Below are 21,884 nucleotides of genomic sequence, written 5' to 3'. Positions count from 1 at the left end.
GCTCAGACATGGAGAGGGTGGCCTCTCTCACTCCTCCTTTAGAATCCCTCCTTTAATTTGTTTACATCCAACGAGACAAGTTTCAAACCTAAAAGACTCTATTACCAACCTGGACAAGCTGAAAACACTTGAAGATTTGGTTCCCTTGAATCAACCTTGAGTCCTTGGCTATATAGGAGCATCCCAGACCCGGCTGAGAGTCCACCAAGAGCATTTGTCCGGAGAAATGTCTCAATCTGGGAGTGAGGTGGCTTTGTTCAAGGACTGAGGTGTGCATTTCTCAGTCCAAGGCCAGGGGAGTGGGGGTGGGGAGCACAGTCAGACCTTAGTGGTTCTCTAGCGTGGTGGGGGGAGCAAAGAGGAAGGGGGAAGATAGGAAGGGAAAGAGAGAGTGGGAAAGAGAAAGGGAGGGAGAGAGAGAGCAAAGGGGGGAGAGAGATGAGAAGAGGAAGAGGACAGCTATTTAACTATGTTGGCACAGATGTCAGAACAAAGATGACAGAAGCCCCAGGGTGGAGAGAGACATTGCCCAAAGTGCGGTAGTGCCCGAGGACACGCCTTCTCTTAAGGAAGGTCTCCAAGAGTATCATGCTATATTCCATGTAATGAGACATCATCTCAAGTGGAGGCAGAATTGGAGAACACTTTCTCTTCCTTACAGACAAAAGAACTTTCTTCAAATAATTATTTGAATTATCCAGATAAACTAAGTTTTATCCAAAGTGGACTAAATAGTCTATGTCTCACCTCTTCTTTCCCCATGTCCACAGGAAGACTATATCCCTAGCTCAGATTTGTGTTACGTCAACAATCACATCACGTATGGAATTTAATATCCAAAGACCTCAGCTGGAGAATTGGCTTTATAAATCCCCTACTCTATGTTTTGGCTTAACTTACCTGAAAGATGGGGTTGGCATACTTCTTTTCATGTATTTCTACATACACCCATAGAGAGGGCTTTGTGATTGTCAAGAGATTCTCCTAATACTAATCTTTGAAATTAAGCCTTACAGAAGAGGGTTCAATGGTGGTATTTGGAATAAACATCCTTTAGAAGCTATATTTAAATAGTAACTTCTGCACTCCATTGCTTATTGTACAAAATTGTTGGTGTATATCTTGTGGCGAATATTTCTTCCCCTCTCCAACATGCATTTTTCCTTCTGCCGATCATAGAGCCCATTCTCTCAGAGAGAATATCCTTTACAGTCACAACTCTTCGTGCAGGGGTGGGGATGGGGACTCATTTGGGACCCATATTCTTCTAACATGTCAGTGGAGAAGATATTCATTTACTTTTTTGATTGTTAGACTTCAAATCAGGGCAACTTCAGTCTGCCTCCACAGGGGACAGTGGCACCAGTAGATTCAAGGAAACAGGAAGTGAGAAGAGGGCCCCAAAGAAGGACTGCCAGTTATTAAGATATAGGAGTTGTAGTCCTTAAAAATAACAACAAAGCCTCATGGGAAAGTACAGTGGCCCATGGGTTTTGTCCATATAAGACCCGCTAACACATGTCTCCAGGCCACTTAGTTGGCAAGTTTCCAGGAGAGGTCCTGACCAAATTCTATCTTGATCAGTATTTAAATTTTACTAAAAAGCTTGCTTTAACTTGGTTTAAAAAAAAGACATTACTGTTCCAATACATGAGCTAGCACACTCACTTCTTATGCTGGTCAGTTTAAATGGGCTTTCTCCCTCAAAAATGAACATTAGTGCAAAGCACGACTTCTCTTGGCCTAACCTATTTTGGCTCTCGTAATCCATCTCTCCTGAGAGTACCACCTCTAAACCCATCATCTGGGTCAATCAGATGCCTGGGGTACATCGCTGACTCTGACACAGCCCTTGGCCTCTTGCCCATTCTCTCTAGAAGCTGACCCTTTCCATTTATACCACCCGCTTAAGCAGCCATCATCCTTTCCCCGATGGCTGCAGTGGCCCCTACTTCATGTCCTTGTCACCCATTCTGCCTGCTCCATTCCACGCTTCACTCGTAGCAAGAGTCATCTCTTCAAGATGGAATTTCATCTTGTGATTGATGGGCTTCTGACTCAGATACTTGGCCCTGATTATGCACTGTGCATCTCTGGGGTGTTTTATTAGACACAACGTTTTCCTAATAAATTTGGCCACAGAACTCGAGATACTTGAAATATTTCATGGCAGTAATATTTTGCTGAACACAATTTGGAAACAATATTCTAGGAGATGTTAAAAGCAACGGTTACAGATTCTTGCCTCTACTAAAAAAAAAAAAACCTCCAATATTCTTTTAGATGCGTCATTTAAAAAATATTTGGAACTTACTGAATTCTTAGTGTAGGCGAAGAAAGGCTAAGTATTTTGTAAGTGTTCTTATATAACCTCCCAGACTCCCATTGATGATGCTGTTATCATTTCTGTTTTATAGGCGAGGAGCAGAAGTCTAGCTTAGTCTGAGTGAATTCACGCAGGTGCTACATGGGCAAATTAGGTTTGAAATTAGGGTTTCTTGATTAGGAAGCCTATGCATTTAAGTACGCACTAGTGTTTTCCAATCATGCTTTATATAGCACTGGGATTCTATAGCCATGCCTCTGGAATGGCTGCCATGGAAGAAACGGGGGGGGGGGGGGGGGAGGGAGGGCGATGAGGGGAGACAGACTGTCTCAGAGCACCCGCACCTTTGTCTCTTTTACAATCGAGATATGTACACGTATTTTTTTTCTTGTAGAAATGGTTGAAACCTGCTTGGAACCATGGCTTTGCTCAATAATGGTGTTTAAGAGTAGTTTTCTCTGTCAAGAATTCTTCCTTTTCCATTTGTTCTGATTCTTGAGGCCCATTTCCACAAACACCGAGGGAGCAGTTGACTGACATCCATAGTTAGCACTTTAGGCTTGCATCATTGGTACTTCTTGTATAGGAAATCAAAGCATGTACAAAGTTTACTTAGCTGTCTCCTGAAGTATAGGAAATAGAGTGGGCGGTATAATAGAACACTCCATCTAAGCCTGTCTGTTTCTTATCTCAGATATTAGATTCAAGGAATGGCCATTTATTGAGTGGAAAGCTGCATAGGGTGCTATGTTCTGGGATATTAAGGATACTGACAGGTCTGAGGAATGCGAACAAAATGAAAGAATAACAAAGGAAGCAGAGAAGGGAAATATAAACTCAACTTTCCCAGGGCAAGTTCCTTAGGCATTTCAATAAAATTAGCTGGAAATTTGAGTCAGCGTGGAGTCCATTTTATCCTTGGTGTCCACCCAGGAGCTGCAACATGGCTCGCATAGCTCTCTGCCATCTGGTTCACCTCCTTTTTAATCCTCCTTCTCCCAACTCAGACTTTTTTTTTTCTGGCCACTCAGGAGCAATCTGCCTACCCACGTATTTACATTTAGGCTTTAGCCTTTTCCCACCTGGTGCAACTCTTCTACACTGCTGAGGTTCCTGCTTCATTTCTGTTTCCTGTCTGTGGGCTCGGCAGAAGCCCTGGCTCATTTCCTTAATGTGGCACATGACACTGCTGGGCTCTACTGAGACTCAGCTGTTCCTAATTCGGGTCATCTTGCTGCTTATGAGTTCCATGCCTTTCAACTGTAATGCACATTTTAATTGTGACCTTGGGGAAACCATTCTGATCTGATTTTGTTTAACCGCCTGTCAGATGAATCACACTGCTCCTGAGGAGTTAGATGTTTTTGATTGGAGTTTTGCACATGACCTTCCTTAATATGGAAATATCATAGAGTGAGTTGAGACTTTGGAAGATGATTGTGTTTGCTGGCTTCCTGGACCGCAGTTCTTTTGACCTATGTAATTCAAGACAAGTGTAGCAAGGCCACTGTTTGGTACCCTTCAATTTATAGACAGCAAGTTAAGACAGACTTAGACCCAAGATTGCATCTGGGCATGGCTATACATGATGAAGAGTGCTGGTAGGTGGGAGAGGCTTTCCCAGGTTCCCCTTCCTGTCATGTGTTTGCACCTGGAATTTCTTATAGTGATATGATTTATTAGCCATTTGGATATGCCACGGTGCTAAAAAGTGCTGTTGGTGGAAATTGGTTATTATAATTATTGTTTAGATACTTTTTACAAAGAATAGTTACTGCCAAGGCCTGGAGGGATCCCAGGACCAAGCATGTCTAATGAGTGGAGGTGAAATCTGTGATCTTGGTGCCTCTCTCCACTAAAATAAAAATGAAGAATGTCATCTACCCAAAAGCATGACATAAAATTAATCAAACTCAGCACCTCTTTTCCCCAGGGGTTTCGAAATCCTAGATTACAGCCTTTTAAAAAGTTACGAAAAGATCATCAGGGATAAAAATGATCATATTAAAACCCAAGGAAGAACATTAATTTAAATTATGATAATACGACCTATTAAAAAAAGTACTCTGGTCTCCCTCCAGACCAGGCTAAAATAAATCTATTTTTGTTCAACTTTTGGGGGAGGAAATGGAAGTTACACTAGTGTCAGAAATTCAAAAGGAGGAAGATCGTCCATAAAACGTTACCTTCCTCTGTTCTGATGTTAGACAAAGTGGATGCTCTCTGCCATCATCTTGGTTTGCTGAACCTCTGTCTGAGCTTTAGTCTTGAATGAATCCAATGAAACCACTCACATTTTGAGAAGCAGCAGGTAGATCCTGCCCACATTAGGAGGAACACGTGGAGCTGGATGCTCCATGGCTGTAGGGGAGGGTGTGTGAGATGGAGGGAGCCCCTGTGCCTGCCGAGCCAACATTTGAAGCCAGATAAATGCTGTCCATGAACTCTCAGATCTAACTAACACTCAGTCTACCAACCTACCTACACACATACCATTTTCAAGGGAATACAGTCTCCTTTCCAGTTCATTCTGCCTTGCCTTCAAGTTCAACAGGCAAATTCATAGTGTTCTAAGTAAGGAACTTAAGTTTAGTGTTGGACTTGTGCTATTTATCATACTAAACAAAACTTCAAGGTGATTTGGGTAGAGCTTGAAGGAAAAATCAATTTAAAGATTGAGATGGGAGTAGATACCAAACAATGAATCCATTATCTCAAGGTGTTAGAAACCATCCATGACTTAATATAAATGTAACAGTATATTGAGAAGTCAACTAATTGGAGTATAATTATAAAAATGTTTTCTTTCAATCATTGTTTTTAGCTGAATTCTATCGAGCCTATTTTTCATTCATTTATTCTTAAGAGTGGATTTTACAGCTGGGTGGTGGTGATGCACGCCTTTAATCCCAGCACTTGGGAGGCAGAGCCAGGTGGATCTCTGTGAGTTCGAGGCTAGCCTGGTCTATGGAGTGAGATCCAGGACAGGCACCAAAGCTACACAGAGAACTCCTGTCTTGAAAAAACAAAAAACAAAAAACAAAAAACAAAAAAAGAGTGGATTATACATCAAACACTGATTTAAGTGCAAGGGACACAATGATTAAAAAAAAAAAATTAAAAAAAAAAGTAACCCCCCGGCTCTCATGGAGCTTGCACTCTCAGTTGATAGTTTTCTTCATCATAGTTTGACTTCATGCTTTATTGAATTAAAGTCATGGTGGTCTGCTGAGGGTCTCTTTGCTGTGGATTATCCTGTATGCTGAACTTGACATTAGGTATAACATAGAAAGTACAAGTCAGACAATACTAAGGACAGTAGTTATCAAGGTAGAGTTTTGTCTTTAGAAGGGCAAGTACCTAGGACAGACAGACTGGATGTGTGATGAACAACAAGAAAAGTCTAGAATAAAGGCAAAGGATAGCAGTGGCTTTCAGGTGACACATGGACTGGTAACTGTGACTAAATGAAAAATCTGGATTTATTGTGGGGGATAGGCTTGATATTGACCACCTACTAGTAAGTCCCTGAGCTAAAATCAGGTAGGGAGGCTAGAAGAAAGACACAATAATGAATAAACCCAGAGGTGTGTGTCAGCAGTGGTGTGAGCAAACACCATAGTACAGAGCAAGCTCAAGTGTCTTGGGAAAACAGAGTCAGAGGTCAGCAGAAACTGAAACAGAAAGGTCAAGCCAATGGAAAGCTCAGGGGTAACTGGACCTAGTGGATTCTGCTGAGGTGGGGACCAGGCCAGTGAGAGAAGGCTTAGATAGAGAAGTAATAGATAGTGGAGAAGGTTCCAGAAGCAGAGTCAAGAAAACCCAAGTTAGAGCTTAGACAGGCACTGTGAGTATCGAGGGTGAGACATCAGAGAAGGACAGTGTTTGCCGAGATGAGAAGAGGGCTTCTGGGTCAGCACCTCATTAGGAAGTTGAAGAGCCTCTTGGGATGGGTAGCCTAGTTTGAAGAATGCCGGCAAACTGGCTGTCTTGGGCTTAGAAAACTTCATTTGGAAATAGAAATTGATGAGCAAGAGCAGATACTTTGGGGGTGTGTGAAGGGGTTCTCACTGGTGACATTCCTTCTTGCAAGGACCCAGGTCCCTGAGAAGGGAAGGTCATTTTATTTCGAGTCATACTGTTCATGAGGCTGTATTAAAGGTATGGCATATATGAATAACAATGGTTGGGATTTTAAATATAGTTCTTACACCTTTTACTCTGTGTTTTATAAATAGGGAAAGTTGTTTTCAAACACAAGACAGGGTTGTAAGTTCTAGAATACAGTTTGGAAGAGTTCAGAAGTTGCTTCAAGATGGCTGAAACATGATTGGCTGTCTAAGCCACTACCCTAGGTTGGATGGTCCTGCATCTCTTCCTCCTTTTCCCACATCCTCTATTGACCTTTGTGGATGCCCAACTGTGACTCTCATTAAGTCTGATAGCAGTTTCAATTGAATCTTGATACCACTTTTGTGTGCAAGCATATATATGTATGTGTGTGGTGTATATATGTGTACCTGTTTGTGCTTGTGTAGGCCAAAGGTTAACCTTTGGTGTCTTTTCTCTATCACTTTTTACCTCATGTTCTTGAGACAGCATTTCTCACTGAATCTAGAACTCTCCAATTTGGCTAAACTGGATGGCACTCAAGCTCTGGAGATCTGGAGAGTTGCCAATCTCTGCCCCTAGTTTTGGAGTTAGACATATGCCACATCGCCTAGATTTTTACCTGGATACCAGGGATCAGTACAATGCAGCAGTCCCTTCACCCTTGAGCCATCTCATCCAGCTCCTTGACATCATTTTTAGTCACTAATTCCTCAGAACTGCCTCTAGCTCTTGGCTTCTGAAAGGTTCAAGAATTGTGCATTTCACTCCTTGATTCTAAAAATTCCCCAAATCAATATCCACCCAAGAATAATGTTAGCTTCATTTATTGAGCAAAGATACATCTCAATACCTCTGTTCTGCATATGAACCTGCTGAGGCTTGCCTGAGTGCCTGAGACTTTCTATGAAGATTTGATTCCAAGGCTGCGCTCCTCCCAGCTGCCTGTGCTGCCACTCAGTACCCATGTGGTCATCATTGGACGAAATGAAACCAGTGATGTTAGACTCCGCAGAGACCTGGGTTATGTTAATGGTTATGAAAATTCTTCTTGAAGTTTTCTCATTCTAAAAAGGCAGTTTTTGAAGCTAGAAAGATGAATGCAAAAGTCTGCATCTTGGGTTATAAAGATCAAGAACGTACAGACAAGTAACTTAATTCTGAACAGGTTGTACTTATGAATATGGGAATAGGTATATGTATGCTTGTAACAACAATTAATGAAAAAATTGGTCATGAATTTGGAAGAGAGCAGGGAGGGGTATAGGGGAGGATTTGGAGGGAGGAAAGGGAAGGGGGAAATGATGTAAATATATTACAATCTCAAAAATAAAAAATAATTTTAAGAAAAGGCACTGCAGTTTCTCTCTCTCTCTCTCTCTCTCTCTCTCTCTCTCTCTCTCTCTCTCTCTCTCTCTCTCTCTCTGTGTGTGTGTGTGTGTGTGTGTGGTAGAGTGCACTGGCTTTCTGGGAAAGAGGGGCCCTTTGGCAGTGGCCTTAAAGCAGCAGCCCATCCAAATGCTGCTTGGGCAGGCAGGGCTAGGTGAGAACAGCAGAGCTTTTGTTGGCATCGCTTCTCCCACGACAAAGCCAAGGACAGTGTGTTCAGCTTCAGAGGGGAAGCAGGCTGCACATTAGGAGGTAGATCGCTGGCTTGCAAAAGGTTGAATAAGATGCTCCTTAAAAAGCTTGCCAGTTCGCTAAATTTAGGGTGGTGAATGCCATCCAGGCCAAGAATATTCTTTGGCCTTGGGACTGTAGCGTTTTCATTTGACTGGGCGTTGGATGCATTTTAATTTCCGCTAAGCCATTCTTTCCACATTCAATACCTTTGACTTTGAAGGGAAGAGACTGTGAGCTGATAACTGGGTGGGGCCCTCTTGGTAATGACAGTTCAAGACGGCTCTGTTTGGGGGTTGTGTTTTTGGGGAACAAGCAGGTATGCTCACACAACATTGTTCCATCAGTCATCATTCTGGAGGAGCCTTTCCCAGATCTGCTTTTCTCTTGACTCTCCTCTGCTTGTCTCCCTGCACATTCCTTTCTGTTAATCTTAACTGTTTTCTCTGAACTGCTTTCAAAGACAAGATCATTTTGGGCCCTTTGTAAAGGGCACCTGTGCATCTGCTTACTGATTTAGGGATACCTTCCCTATTAAAAGTCCTGACTTTAGGGCTGCTGAGCTTCCCAGACAGCATCATGTTCCCCAGAATGTGGAAAGGAACATCTTGGAAAATTTGGAACCTGGAAAATTCCAATGAGAAGAATAGAAAAGGGGAAAAAAAAGGGTATGGACTCTGAAATCAGCAGGACCAAGTTTAATACAAGTTTGCTATGTGCTTGATGTGTTATTAGTTTCCCTGTGCCTCCGCTTTCTTACCCACAAGGTGACGATGTCAACTTGTAAGCCTCTTGCTCCCTCTCCCCCAGGATAAAAGATATTTTCATATGCTCTGTAAAATGTGGGTCCCTTCCTTTTTTTTTTTCTTCTAAGGGGAATTGGATGTGACTTTGGCAGGCTTTCCTTTCCCCATTCAGCAGCTGTGGTCTCTGGCTCCACAATCACCCAGCTGGCTCACTCTAGGGAGTGCACTCATTTTTCAGGCTGGGAATTCTGCTTCTCTCCTACCAGGTTTATTAGTTTGTATGTGAGTAGACACAAATAGTTTTTTTATCCCAACCATTGATGTGGTTTGATTGATTGGTTTATTTTTTTCAACGATTAATTGAGAACTTCTATATGCCACTACTGCACTAAGTGACTGAGAATGAGTCTTTGTCCTCAAGGAGCTGGCAGGTGAGTGGAGAAGACACATAAGTCAACAGACAAAGGCAGTAGGATCAGTGGTTGCTGAGACATGTGACGGTCTACGTAAGAAAGGGCGCTCAAGTTAACCTTGGCACTCACCAGTGGAATTCTAGGTGGAAGAGACATTTACATTGCCATCTCAGAATGAGGTGGAACTGGCCAAGCAGAACCATGAATTCAGCAGAGTGCATGTGAAGGGTAGTGGAAGTGCAGAAGAGTATATGGTGTCATTGAATGGGCGAGGACTAGGGCTAGACTGGAATTGCCTTGGAACTGTCTCTACTGGCACTCCCGAGAGACTGTGGGGTCTGGAGGCATTTCAGAGAGGCAGAGCATAATTAAGGATGAGTGCAAAGAATTGTCCTTTTGTGGAGTATTAAAAGACATTTTATTACTTTTCAGATGCGACTCTGAAATAGTCCCAGTGTGACACTTCTGGTGGTTAATGGGTAGGTGTTTTGTGCCTTTATGTGTGAAGAAGTGCAAATAGGGAAAAGTCACTCCCCTCTCATCTCATGGCATGTTGTTAAATCCATTTTCTTGGTAGGATGTCTATCCTTGAGACTAGGAAGGAATCGGAAGAATAGCCTGTGGCATCTTCAACCCAGCTAGGTCCTCTCACCCCTATAAATTGCCCCAGCAGCTCCCACTGATACTAAATGGTATGCTTCTAATTTGAGCAGGGATCAGGCCAGTTGTCTTGTTGGAAGGAGGGACTTATAACACTTGGAACAGGGATGAGGACCCTGTCTAACTACGAGGAGAATAGGTATGTGTTGTATGTTGAAGGAGGCCAACACATTTCCCAAGCTGGTTGCTACTTTGCCTTTATTGCCTGTGTGCTCTTCTTGCCTGTCTACTGTGCATGTGAGGATCATGGTACTCCATGATGGAGTCTCCTGGATTATCCAGTAAAAGGGTCAGTGGTCAGTGCCTTAAAGTCTGTCTTGGTGTATAAGAGACTTGAAACCTGTCAATGTGACTTTAGGAGAGTGCTGTCTCTTTTCCCCCGCCTTTCCTCTCTGCATCCCCCAACTCTTTTATGTACAACCCAAGGTTGTTTTGTTTAATCCTCAGATTTTCCAGTACTGAGATGGTTACCCATCGAACCTAATTAAGTTCTAACCTACTTGAGCCATTCTGGTCTTCCTTGAGGCTAATATCTTGCTATACCCTGACATTTTCCTTTTAGCATCTTCATCCACCCCCATCTTGAAATCTGAATGCCATTATTGCCAAAAGACATCTCAGAGGTCATCTTGTTCATTTTACCTGTGATGGGGTGTGAGGTGACTTCTCAAGACACAGAGCTCATTGCTGTGACAGTCATGTCACAATTCTTTTTTTGGGGAGAGGGTTCAAGACAGGGTTTCTCTGTGTAGCTTTGCACCTTTCCCGGATCTCGCTCTGTAGACCAGGCTGGCCTCGAACTCACAGAGATCCACCTGGCTCTGCCTCCTGAGTGCTGGGATTAAAGGCGTGCCACTGCCACCACCCAGCCGTGTTACAATTCTTAGATCAGCATCTTTCCTTTATGTATCGTCAGCTTTATCTTCCTTCCCTTCATATATCAACAACTGGTATGAAAATAAGGATGGGAACCAAATGAGTGATACATTATACTAAGGGTTTTGCAAAGACATTTACCTCATTGATCCATCATCCTAGCCCTTCAAATGATGTCTTGACCTTGACAATCAAGGAAAGGAGCAGACCCAAAGAGTGAGTGCAAATCGAACCAGAGTTTGGAGCAAGGTCCAAAACTTAGGTTTTTCCTGCTGGGAATCTTGACTTTGGCCTGCTACACTTGAATCTGATATCATCCAGCCTTTGGGCCAGGGTCAGGAGATGCTGTCTTTTGCTATAAACACCTTGCAGACATTTGAACCTGGGTCCAACTCTGCCTTTTTATTTTCTACTGCCTACATTAGGCCTTTGGACTGAGTGTCTCTACTTAGGAACTGCGTTATCATAGTCCTGATTAAGCCCATTGTCTGTCCTTGCTCGTGTGGACAGCAGATTGTACCCTTTCCTTGTGTTCTCCTAGGGAGTATACTTTCTTATTCAGCCATCTCGGGTCTCTCCTACATTTGTTCTTGGCTTTTGGATAGTTAAAGAGTATTTGCTGACTGTGGGAGGAATAATTTTAAAATGTAAAGTTCACTAGTTTCAGAGATGGAGCTCAAATTCTTTCAACTTGCCTTTCATAAAGCCTTATTGAAATGGCCTCTTGACTTGGAAACTTGTAGGTAGCACATTTAATAGCCATTTGGAGTTCCTACTGATATTACCAGCAGAGGCACATGGGAAATGTGAGTATGACAAAATATTGTACCTTTTTAATACATATACATATATACAAATATATGTATATATACATATATATGTGTATACACATACATTTACTCTCTGTAAACATGGCTGTTATGGGATGCTGTAGCAAAGCCTTCAATTCTTTTCCTGTGCATTGACCCAGCAGATAAAGACCCTCTGGTTGAATCAGCTTAATTTGTCTTTGACTCTTGTTAAAGATTTGGAATGTAGGGTTTAAAGGGGCCGGATTAGTTATTGTCTGAGATTCATTGTATTCATGTCAGGTTTCAGACCTCTTCATGAGGTTTGAGGTGAGATGCCTTTGCCTGTGAGTTCCATAGTATTCTTAGATGGCTCTATATTGTCTCTTATTTTTCTGAGTTCTCCATAGCGTTTCTTCAGCATGCTTCTTCATATGCAGCCTCTGTTACCTTCTTTGGGGTGCATTTCAAGGTCATCCCATCTTTCTATCATGTTATACAGAGCATGTGGCTAGGCTTCTCCTTGGGGCTGGTCTCTGTTTTGTGTATTGAGCCCTTCAGGTGTACTGGGGAAAGAGAGTGTGTGCTTTGTGACTTCTGTCCATACATCAGTGGCATTCCAGCACGGTGCTCTCCTGGCTTCTACTGAATTATTGACTCACTGTGAGCACTCATAACATCACTTTCTCCCAGACCAGCTGTGCTTGGATTGTGTATTTTAGAGAAGCAGTTATTAAGATGGAGAAAGGGTCAGAAGGACACTGGAGAAGAATACCATTTGGCCACATGATTGTTCATTGTTTACTTTTCTGTTTTGTGGTGTTGGGATCAAACTCAAAGCCTTACTCATGGCGGGTAAGTGATTTGCTGATGAGCCTGAGCCACGTTCCCTCCCCACAAGATTCCTCTGGAGAGGGCGAAAAGAGGAGGTCTGTCGGGCTCTGGGGACAGGAGGAAAGCAGCAGCATCTGCAGATGTCAACACTTCTTTTCCAGAGCTTTTCTGTTCTTCAGGTCACTGCAAAACTCTTATGAAGGTATGTAGGGTCTCCAAAAGAGGCTAGACCTGTCTAATTGGAAAGGAGTGGGTACTTCCCAGTGTAAGAGGAGACCTCTCTGCACGCTGGTGGACATCCATTTCAGACTGGTGCGTCCAAGGACATACTTCCTAACCTTTCTCCCCAGCCCACTGCTAGTCTCCTCTAACCCTCCTACCGTTACCCCACACCCTTTCCTGAATTCTACCTGGATCAGTAGTTTACCTCCTCCTGAAATGGGTGAAATTCTTACCGCCATGCATTCTGTGAGGCTGTGCATTCTTTTCAGAGTGTTCACAGTGTATCACTCCCTAGTCTCAGAGTCGGAGGCACAGTTCAGCTGGGCCTGGGAGTCCAAGTGCACCACTGTGTTCCTGCTGTATTCACTTAAATGTGGCAACTATACCCGAGGGACAGTGGCTGCCATGTTGCATAGTGATGCCTATTGTATCATGGTCCGCTCTTGTGAGTGGTTTTGTGGGGGAGTTTTAGTTATTTCCTGCTGTAGATGAAGACTGACATAGTATCAGATGCCAAAGATAAGGTGAGGAAGTCTCTGAGGTGAAATGACAAATATTTTCTCTCTCTGATGGCATCCAGCCTGAATTATTGAGATGGAATGGCTGGTAGAGCTGGGTAACAGTTTCTCTCTTCAATCTTCCCTCTCATACTTGATCAGTGAATGGCAAGAATGAAGGGAAAATATGGATATGGCCTTCCCCCTCTGGAACTCATTTATTTAGTAGAAAGGATTCTGGAATAAGGTGGGTTTTTTTTCCTCTTCATTTTTCCTAACAGATTTTCTCCCCCTGTTATTTTGTAAGATTGATTTCTATCTTCAAAATGTGTTCATGGGGATGAGGGCTTTTCAGTGAAAGCATTACAAATCACCCACAAACCCCAGGCATCTTTGGGAGGAGCAAGGCTGTATCTCTAAAACTCATTTTTCATGAAGAGCAGTAGCACCTGCCATTTTCCTGCATTTCCAATTTCGGAATGTCCTTGTCTGCTTGGAGCTCGGGTGTGTGAATTCCAGATGAGCCTGTGCCAGCATTTGAAATTCCCATGGTTTGAGGAGAAGGCACAGTGACAGCTGATGGAAGCATGGATGGCTGAGGAAGCCTGTCTGAATGGAAGCCTGGATTCCAATGACATCTACATCTTGCAGTTGCAGGGTTCTGGCTTGTCATCAGCCAGACCATATTTCAAAGTGATTTCACAGTTAACAACTCACTGGCTCCTCCCAGAATCCTGTGGGAAAGAGAGAAAGAGAGAGAGAGAGAGAGAGAGAGAGAGAGAGAGAGAGAGAGAGAGAGAGAGAGAGAGAGAGAGAAGCTAAGAGCTCAAATAGTTTTGCTAACCTTGGCTCAAAACAAGTTACCAGTAGACCTGGCACAAGAACTCCATTCTTCTTCATTTTACTAAGATTCCTTCAAGGCCTGGAGCACAGTCTTTAGAACTCTCCAGAAAGCTTCTTGGGTTGTTTAGCAGCAAGGAACTGGAATGGAATCAGAAAATTAATGTCAAGATAGCTGACTTTTTAATTAGCCATTGATGTACCTCTATATTAAATTCCTGCCATAATATTTGACTTCCTGTAGGTAGTCAGCAAATGTCTGTAAAAGTGACAAGTAAGCTTTCTCCTAAGCTCCAAGAAAATAGAGCTCTGCCCGGAATCAAAGCGGAGGGATTAGAGGGGACTGCAGCAGTGTGGCCTCGAGCCTGTGGATGGGACAATGGCAACAACAAAATGGGGTGCAAAATAAACCCTAGGATTCTCGTATCTCACACACGGACCTCTTGTGCTTTGGACACATGCACGTGTGCGCGCGCGCACGCACACACACACACACACACACTTTTCATTATCTGTTTAAATACTGGAAACCCCTCTGAGGAAAGAACAATTATATTCCATTACACATTTATTTCTCACGGCTCCCACTGTGGCTTTGGAATGCACAGCCCAACCACAAGGCTTAAAGTGTTTAGAGGAGTGCTTGTTGGGATTTGAATTTTCCTCCAAGCCCAATGCCTCCCAATTCTTTGACCTTTTCATTGGGCTCCGTATTTTCTGGCTTGGGATAGATAAATCCTAATCAGCTATGTAGCTCAGACTAAATTCATTGCTCGGTGTGCCTTACTTCTTGCTTGCTTCTCCATACATAGGTCATGGTGGGTTTTTTTTTTTTTTTTTTTCCTGAGGATCTGAATCTTCTCTTTACCTCTGGGCCTTTCATCCTCTGATTCTGCTGCTGACAGGGTATCATTTTTAGTCTTGTTTGGTTTTCGTGTCTTTTACCTGACAGCTCTTACTCACTGTGGTCCAATAGGGGTGAAAACAGTTGCAAGTTGGAAACACAAAGGCTTATCAAAATACTGAGGCAGTTTTGAACACAAAACACATTGGATTAAGTCCACTGATGTATTGATGAAAGAACAGGCCCTGGAGAGATTTTGTGAACTGTGTCTTTTCCGAGAGCTGATTTGTTGTATGATATTTTGTTTGTGTTATGACAAATAAAGCTTGCTTGGAGATCAAAGGACAGAGCTAGCCATTAGTTAACCATAGAGGCCAGGCAGTGGTGGCACACACCTTTAATCCCAGCACTTGGGAGGAGGAAGCAGGAAGATGAGGAGTTCAAGGCCACCCTGGGCTACAAGAAATTGAACCAGTCTAAAAGAGAAACAGAGCCAGGTGGTGGTGGTACATGCCTTTAATCCCAGCACTAGGGAGGTGGAGACAGGATCTTGCCCCCGTCCCCTCATTTTGGTCTGAGGATTCATAGAGGTAAGAAGTCTCCAGTGGCTGCTGCTCTGCTCTGATCTTTCAGCTTTCACCCTCAATATCTGACTCCATGTTTTTATTGTTAAGACTAATTAGAATCCTGCTTCACTGGTGATTGAGTTGAGCTAGAACCCCGGTCTCCTGACTCCTGGTTTGTTTTTCAAAGTTGTTTTTAATTTGCAAATAAAAGTGAATATGTTCATTAGGTGTAATGTGGAGTCTCAGGACTAATTAAAGTTTTTTTAATTTCATATATATATATATCTTTTCTCCTCACTGGAACCTAATACTTGACAGAAGCAACTTACTAAAAGAAGGATTTATTTTAGTTTAAGGTTTCATAACTGGAAAGGCATGGTAGCCATCACACATCGGGAGTGTGAGCTGCCATATTCTCATCCATCTTCTTGGCTAACACACACACACACACACACACACACACACACACACACAGAGACAGACACAGAGAGAGACCCAGAGACCCAGATTGTTTGGGTTGGAAATGGGTCCATGCTATGCCCTCTAAGACTTGCTCTTCCTCCTCACCCTTCCAGTGTGTCTGCTTCTCCCTGCTAGGCCTCATCTTTAGTCATATCTCCATGGCAAGGAAAGAGAGAAAGAAATCAAGCCTCACCTCTTAAAGATTCAACAGTCTCCCAAAATAGCTTCGTAAGTGGAGGACCAAGTATTCAAACACACAAGCCTATAAAGGACATTTTACACTCCAACTGTAAAGACGTACTTACCTTTTAGAGATAAGAACCTTTGCATTACACTTTCCGTGGTTTTTCGCAATCTTTTCCTTTTTTTTTGTTACTGGCTTTAGTCACTATGCCGATCTCTTGAATGCATTCTTCTCATCCAACTAAAATTGGGTGTGCTTTGACCAGGATCTCTTAATTCTTTCCTCCCTTGATGTGGCATTATGGCACCTCCTTCTTCAACATCTAAAGACATCTAATTTCCCTGACTTAGTAACAGGACTGGTAGAAAGGTCTTTTGGTGCAATGGGCACACTCCCTTCTCTGTCCCTGCCCTCCTTCATCCTGGGTGAAGGAGAGGAATCTCAGAAGCAAGTACTTTCACTGCCTAATACTTCTGCTGTCTCAAGAGCAGAGGCCATGGGCCATTAACAAAAGCATTACAGCTAGTTCCTACAAAGAACTATGATGTGATCCCTATGGTAACATGACCAGAGTGGAAATGGCAGTTGCACTGCATCAGGGAGCTGATTGTTAGCTGTGGAAGACCACAGACCACAGACATAAGGAGCTCCTTGGGACCCATGAGCTCAGACTGGCAATGCTGGATGTCAGCCAACGTTTGTAAATGAATGAGCCTGAACAAACTTGATTTGTTAAGCTGTAGAGACAAGAGTCAGCAGTAGGGAGATTCAGATTTCGGATTTGCCTGCATCTTATTGGGGAGCTAGTCATTTTATTTGGTTCTGGTAAATGATTGAGCCCCATATTGTTGTTTTTTAAAAAATAGATTGTTCTCTCATACAATACATCCTGATCACAGTTTCCCCTTCCCTCCACTCCTGCCAGCACCCTCTTCCTGGATCCACTCCTCCTCCATCTCCTTTCAGAAAAGAGCAGGCCTCCAAGAGACAACAACCACCAAAATGACAAAACAAAATACAGTAAGAAAAAGCAAAAACCTTCACACCAAAGCTGGACAAGGCAACCCAACAGGGAGAAAAAACTCCCAAGAGTATGCAAGAGTCAAAGACACACCTACTACCACAGTTACAAGTTCCACAAAAACACCAAGATAACAGAGGACCTGGTGCAGACAGACCTCTGCAGGCCCTGTGCTTGCTGCTTCAGTCTCTGGGAGCTCATTTGCAACTTGCTTAGTTGATTCAGTGAGCCATGTTCTCCTGGTGTCCTCCATCGCCTCTGGCTCTTACAGTCTTTCTGCCCCTTCTTCCACAGGATTCCCTGAGCTTGGAGGGGAGGACCTGATGGAGACCTCTAATTTAGACTGTCTCTCTGCATAATGTCTGGCTGTGGGTCTTAACATCTGCTCCCATCTGCTGCTGGGGGAGCCTCTCTGATGACAACTGGACACAGCATTGATCTGTGAGTAGAGCAGAATATCATAGGAATCTTTTATTTTTCTTTGCCAGTAGTGCTTGGTTCTATCCTAGGTCTCTGGGTTATCTAGTGTTTGGTTTGTGGCCATCTAAATAGTGTTGGGCATGGACTCCCTCTTGTAGGACTCAAGTTAAATCAGACATTGATTGGTCAGTCCCACAAGTTCTGCACTAACATTGCCCCCGCACATCTTGCAGACAGGACAGATTGTAGGTCAAAGGTTTTGTGACTGGGTTGGTGTCCAGGTTTCTCTTTCAGTAGCCTGCAGAGTACCTTTCTGCATCAAAGAGATTAGAATGTAGGGGTGAAGGCTTCATGCAGGCACCAGCTTGACTTCTCCATGTTCAAAGAGCTGTGTAGATATTGTCCTCGGCAGTGGGGCCCTGCTGTCAGCTTTCGGGGAACAACCCTCTGTCCTAGCATCAGCCTGGGTTCTTTAGGGATCTCCATGGGACTCCCTTGGCCAACAACTCAACTGAATGCAACCAGTCCCACCACTGGAAGCCTTGCCTGGCTACAAGGAATGATCAGTTTAGACTCCATATCCCCCATTACTAGGAGTCCTCACTAGGGTCACCCTTATAGATTCCAAGTTTCCATTGCACTAGGTTTCCACACTGCCAAGTGCCTCCCAATTCCAGCTGTCTCTCCCCATACTCCTGTCTCCCCCAAACATGATCCCTCCTGTTCCAGTCTCCATCTGCACCCTAGCCCACTCACAAAATCTATTCTATTTCCCCTTTCCCTTGAGATCCGTGCATCCCATAGAGCCCTATTTACCTAACCTCTCTTGATCTAAGGATTGTACTTAATCGTTACTGTTTACTTAATGGCTACTATCTACTTATAAGTGAATACATCCCATATTTGTCTTTCTGAGTCTGGGTTACCTCACTCAGGATGATTTTTTTTTTCTAATTCTATCCATTTGCCTGCAAATTTTCATGATGCCATTGTTTTTTAACAGCTGAGTAATACACCATTGTGGAAATGTACCACATTTTCTGTATCAATTCTTTGGTTGAGGAGAATCTTGTTTTTTTCCTGTTTCTGGCTATTATGAATAAAGCTATAATGAGTTGAGCATAGTTGAGTAAGTATCCTTGTGGTAGGATGGGAGTGTCCTTTGGATATACACCCAAGAGTAGTATAGCTGGGTCTTGAGGTACATCAATTCCGAATTTTCTGAGGAACCACCATATTGATTTCCATAGTGGCTATACAAGTTTGCACTCCCACCAGCAATGGAGGAGTATTCCCCTTGCTCCACATCCTCTCCAGCTTGAGCTGTCACTTGTGTTATTGATCTTAGCCACTCTAACAGATGTAAGATGGAATCTCAAACTAGCTTTGGTTTTTGTTGCTCTGATGGCTAAGGATGTTAAACATTTCTTTAAAGAGTTTCTCAGCCATTTGAGTTTCCTCTGTTGAGTAATCTCTGTTTAGATCTGTACTCTATTTTTTAATTGGATTATTTGGTTTGTTGATGTCTAGTTTCTTGACTTCTTTACATATTTTGGTATTAGTCCTCTATTGGATGTGGAGTTGTTAAATATCTTTCCCCATTTTGTAGGCTGCCATTTTATCCTATTGATGGTATCCTTTGTCTTACAGAAGCTTTTCAGTTTCATGAGGTCCCATTTAATAATTTTTGATCTTAGTGTCTATGCTATTGATATTCTGTTCAGAAAATTGTCTCCTATGCCAATGCATTCCATGCTTTCTCTTCTGTCAGGTTCAGTGTGTCTGGTTTTATGTTGAGGTCTTTGAACTACTTGGGCTTTAGTTTTGTGCAAGGTGATAAATATGAATCTATTTGCATTCTTTTACATACAACCATCCAGTCTGACCAGCACCATTTGTTGAAGACGCCATCTTTTTTTCCAGTGTGTATTTCTGGATTTTAAATCAAACATCTGGTGCCCATAGGTATGTGGATTTATGTCTGGGTCTTCAATTTAATTCTGTTGATCAGGCTATCTGTTTTAAAGCCAATTCCATGCAGTTTTTATTACTATAGCTCTGTAGTACAACTTAAAATCAGAGATGGCACTGTATCCAATGGTTATTTTATTGTTCAGGATTGTTGTAGCTATCCTGAATTTTTTGTTTTTCCATATGAGGTTGAGAATTGTCCTTCTAAGGCCTATAAAGAACTGTGTTGGAATTTTGTTGGGGGTTGCATTGAATCTGTAGATTGCTTTTAGTAAGATGACCATTTTTGCTATATTCATCCTACAGATCCATGAGCCTGGGAGATCTTTCATCTTCTGATAGTTTCTTTAATTTCTTTCTTCAAAGATTTGAAGTTTTTGTCACACAGGTCTTTCACTTGGTTGAGTTACACCAAGATATTTTGTATTATCTGAGGCCATTATAAAAAGTTCTGTTTTCCTGATTTCTTTCTTAATCTGTTTGTCATTTATATATAGGATGGATACTGATTTTTTTTTTTTGCTTAATCTTGTATCCAGCTACTTTGTTGGAAGTGTTTATCAGCTGGGGGAGTTCCCTGGTGGAACTTTTAGGGTATATGTATACTATCATATTATCTGTGAATAACAATACTTCGACTTCTTCCTTTCCAATTAGTATTCCTTTGGTCTCCTTCAGTTGTTTTATTGATCTAGCTAGAACTTCAAGTACTATATTGAATAGATATGAAGAAGGTGTACAATCTTATCTTGTTTCTGATTTTAGTGGAATTGCTTTGAGTTTCTCAATTTAATTTGATGTTAGCAATAGGCTTGCTGTAAATTGTCTTTATTATGTTTAGGTATGTCCCTTGTATTCCTAATCACTCCAGAACTTTTATTATGAAGGAGTATTGGATTTTGTCAAAGGCTTTTTTAGCATCTAATGAAGTGATCATGTGGGCTGACTCTGGGCTTTTTTGGTTGAGAGATATAATGAGTGCTTCTATTTCATTAGGGGTTATAGGTCTATTTAAATGTTTATCTGATCTTGATTTAACTTTGGAAAGTAGTACCTATCAAGAAAATTATTCATTTCTTTTAGATTTTGCAATTTGATGGAGTATAGGTTTTTAAAGTATGTCCTTATTATTCTCTGGATTTCTTTAGTCTATTGTGTCCCTGCTTTGATTCTGATTTTGTTAATTTGGATATTTTCTCTATGTCTTTTAGTTAGTTTGGATAAGCGTTTGTTTATCTTGTTGATATTCTCAAAGAACCAACTCTTTGTTTCATTGATTTTTAGTATTGCTCTCTTTGTTTTTATTTCATTGATTTCAGTTCTCAGTTTGACTATTTCTTGCCATCCACTCCTCTTGGGTGTGCTTACTTCTTTTTATTCTAGAGTTTTCAGGTGTGCTGTTAAGTTGCCAGTGTGAGACCTCTCCCATTTCTTTACATAGGCACTTGTGCTGTGAACTTTCCTCTTAGCACCACTTTCATTGTGTCTCATAAGTTTGAGTATGCTGTGTATTCATTTTCATTGAATTCTAAAAATTCTTTAGTTTCTTTCTTATCTCTGTCTTGACCCATTTTTCTTTCAGTAGAGAATTGTTCAGCTTTCATGAGTTTGTAAGCTTTCTGTTTTTGTTGATATCCAACTTTAATTCATGGTGGTCTAATAGGATACGGGGAGTTATGTCACCTTTCTTATATCTATTGAGACTTGCTTTGTGTCTGGGTATGTGGTCAATTTTGGAGAAAGTTCTGTGAGGTACACAGAAGAAGATATATTCTTTTATGTTTGGGTGAAATGTTCTATAAATATCTGCTAGGTCCTTTGGTTTATAACATCTGTTAGTTCCAATATTTCTCAGTTTAGTTTTTGTCTGGATGACCGGTCCATTGATGAGAATGGAGTATTGAAGTCTCTCACTATCAGTGAGGGTTAATATGTGATTTAAGCTGTAGTGGTGTTTCTTCTTACAAAAGTGGGTACCCTTTTGTTTGGGGCATAGATATTAAGAATTGAAATGTCATCTTGGTGGATTTTTCCTTTGAGGAGTATGAAATGTTCTTCTCCATCTTTTTTGATTAGTTTTAGTTTGAAGTCTACTTTGTTAGATATTAAAATAGCTACACTAGCTTGCTTTGTAGGTCTATTTGTGTTGAATGTCTTTTTCTAAACTTTTACCTTGAGATAATGTCTATCCTTGATGTTGAGGTATGTTTCTTGTATGCAGCAGAAGGATGGATCCTGTTTTTGCATCCACTCTGTTAGCCTGTGTCTTTATTTTTATTTTTATTTTGCAATACAATTCATTTCTACATATCAGCCACGGATTCCCTTGTTCTCCCCCCGCCCCCTGTTGTTAATGTTTTCCTGCCTGGCCCACAGTCAGGACAAATCTCTCTCATCCGCCAGTCCCACAGCCTCTCAGACCCAACCAAATTGAAAGAACAGAAAGCTGGGTGAGAGAGACACTGCCAGCCGCCATCAGGACAA

General features: G+C 42.1%; 1 protein-coding gene across 2 annotated transcripts in view; it reads left to right on the top strand.

Annotated features, from left to right (window-relative positions):
• The window catches only part of Ddx10 (DEAD-box helicase 10), a 468,305-nt gene that overhangs the window by 283,440 nt on the left and 162,981 nt on the right, over positions 1 to 21,884 (top strand). Inside the window, exon 19 of one of the 2 annotated variants that reach the window (XR_008222819.1) lies at positions 17,304 to 17,450. The exons of the other annotated variant lie outside the window; for it this stretch is intronic. The gene's annotated coding sequence lies outside the window, so the exon portion shown is untranslated. The remainder of the gene's footprint in view (positions 1 to 17,303; positions 17,451 to 21,884) is intronic. 2 annotated transcript variants of the gene reach the window in all.

This window comes from Peromyscus californicus, unplaced genomic scaffold (assembly GCF_007827085.1).
Source record: "Peromyscus californicus insignis strain IS unplaced genomic scaffold, ASM782708v3 Scaffold_11__1_contigs__length_118956290, whole genome shotgun sequence".
NCBI classification, from domain to species: domain Eukaryota; kingdom Metazoa; phylum Chordata; class Mammalia; order Rodentia; family Cricetidae; genus Peromyscus; species Peromyscus californicus.
Note: the sequence above shows the minus strand (reverse complement) of the source record. Positions and strands in the feature narration are given on the sequence as shown.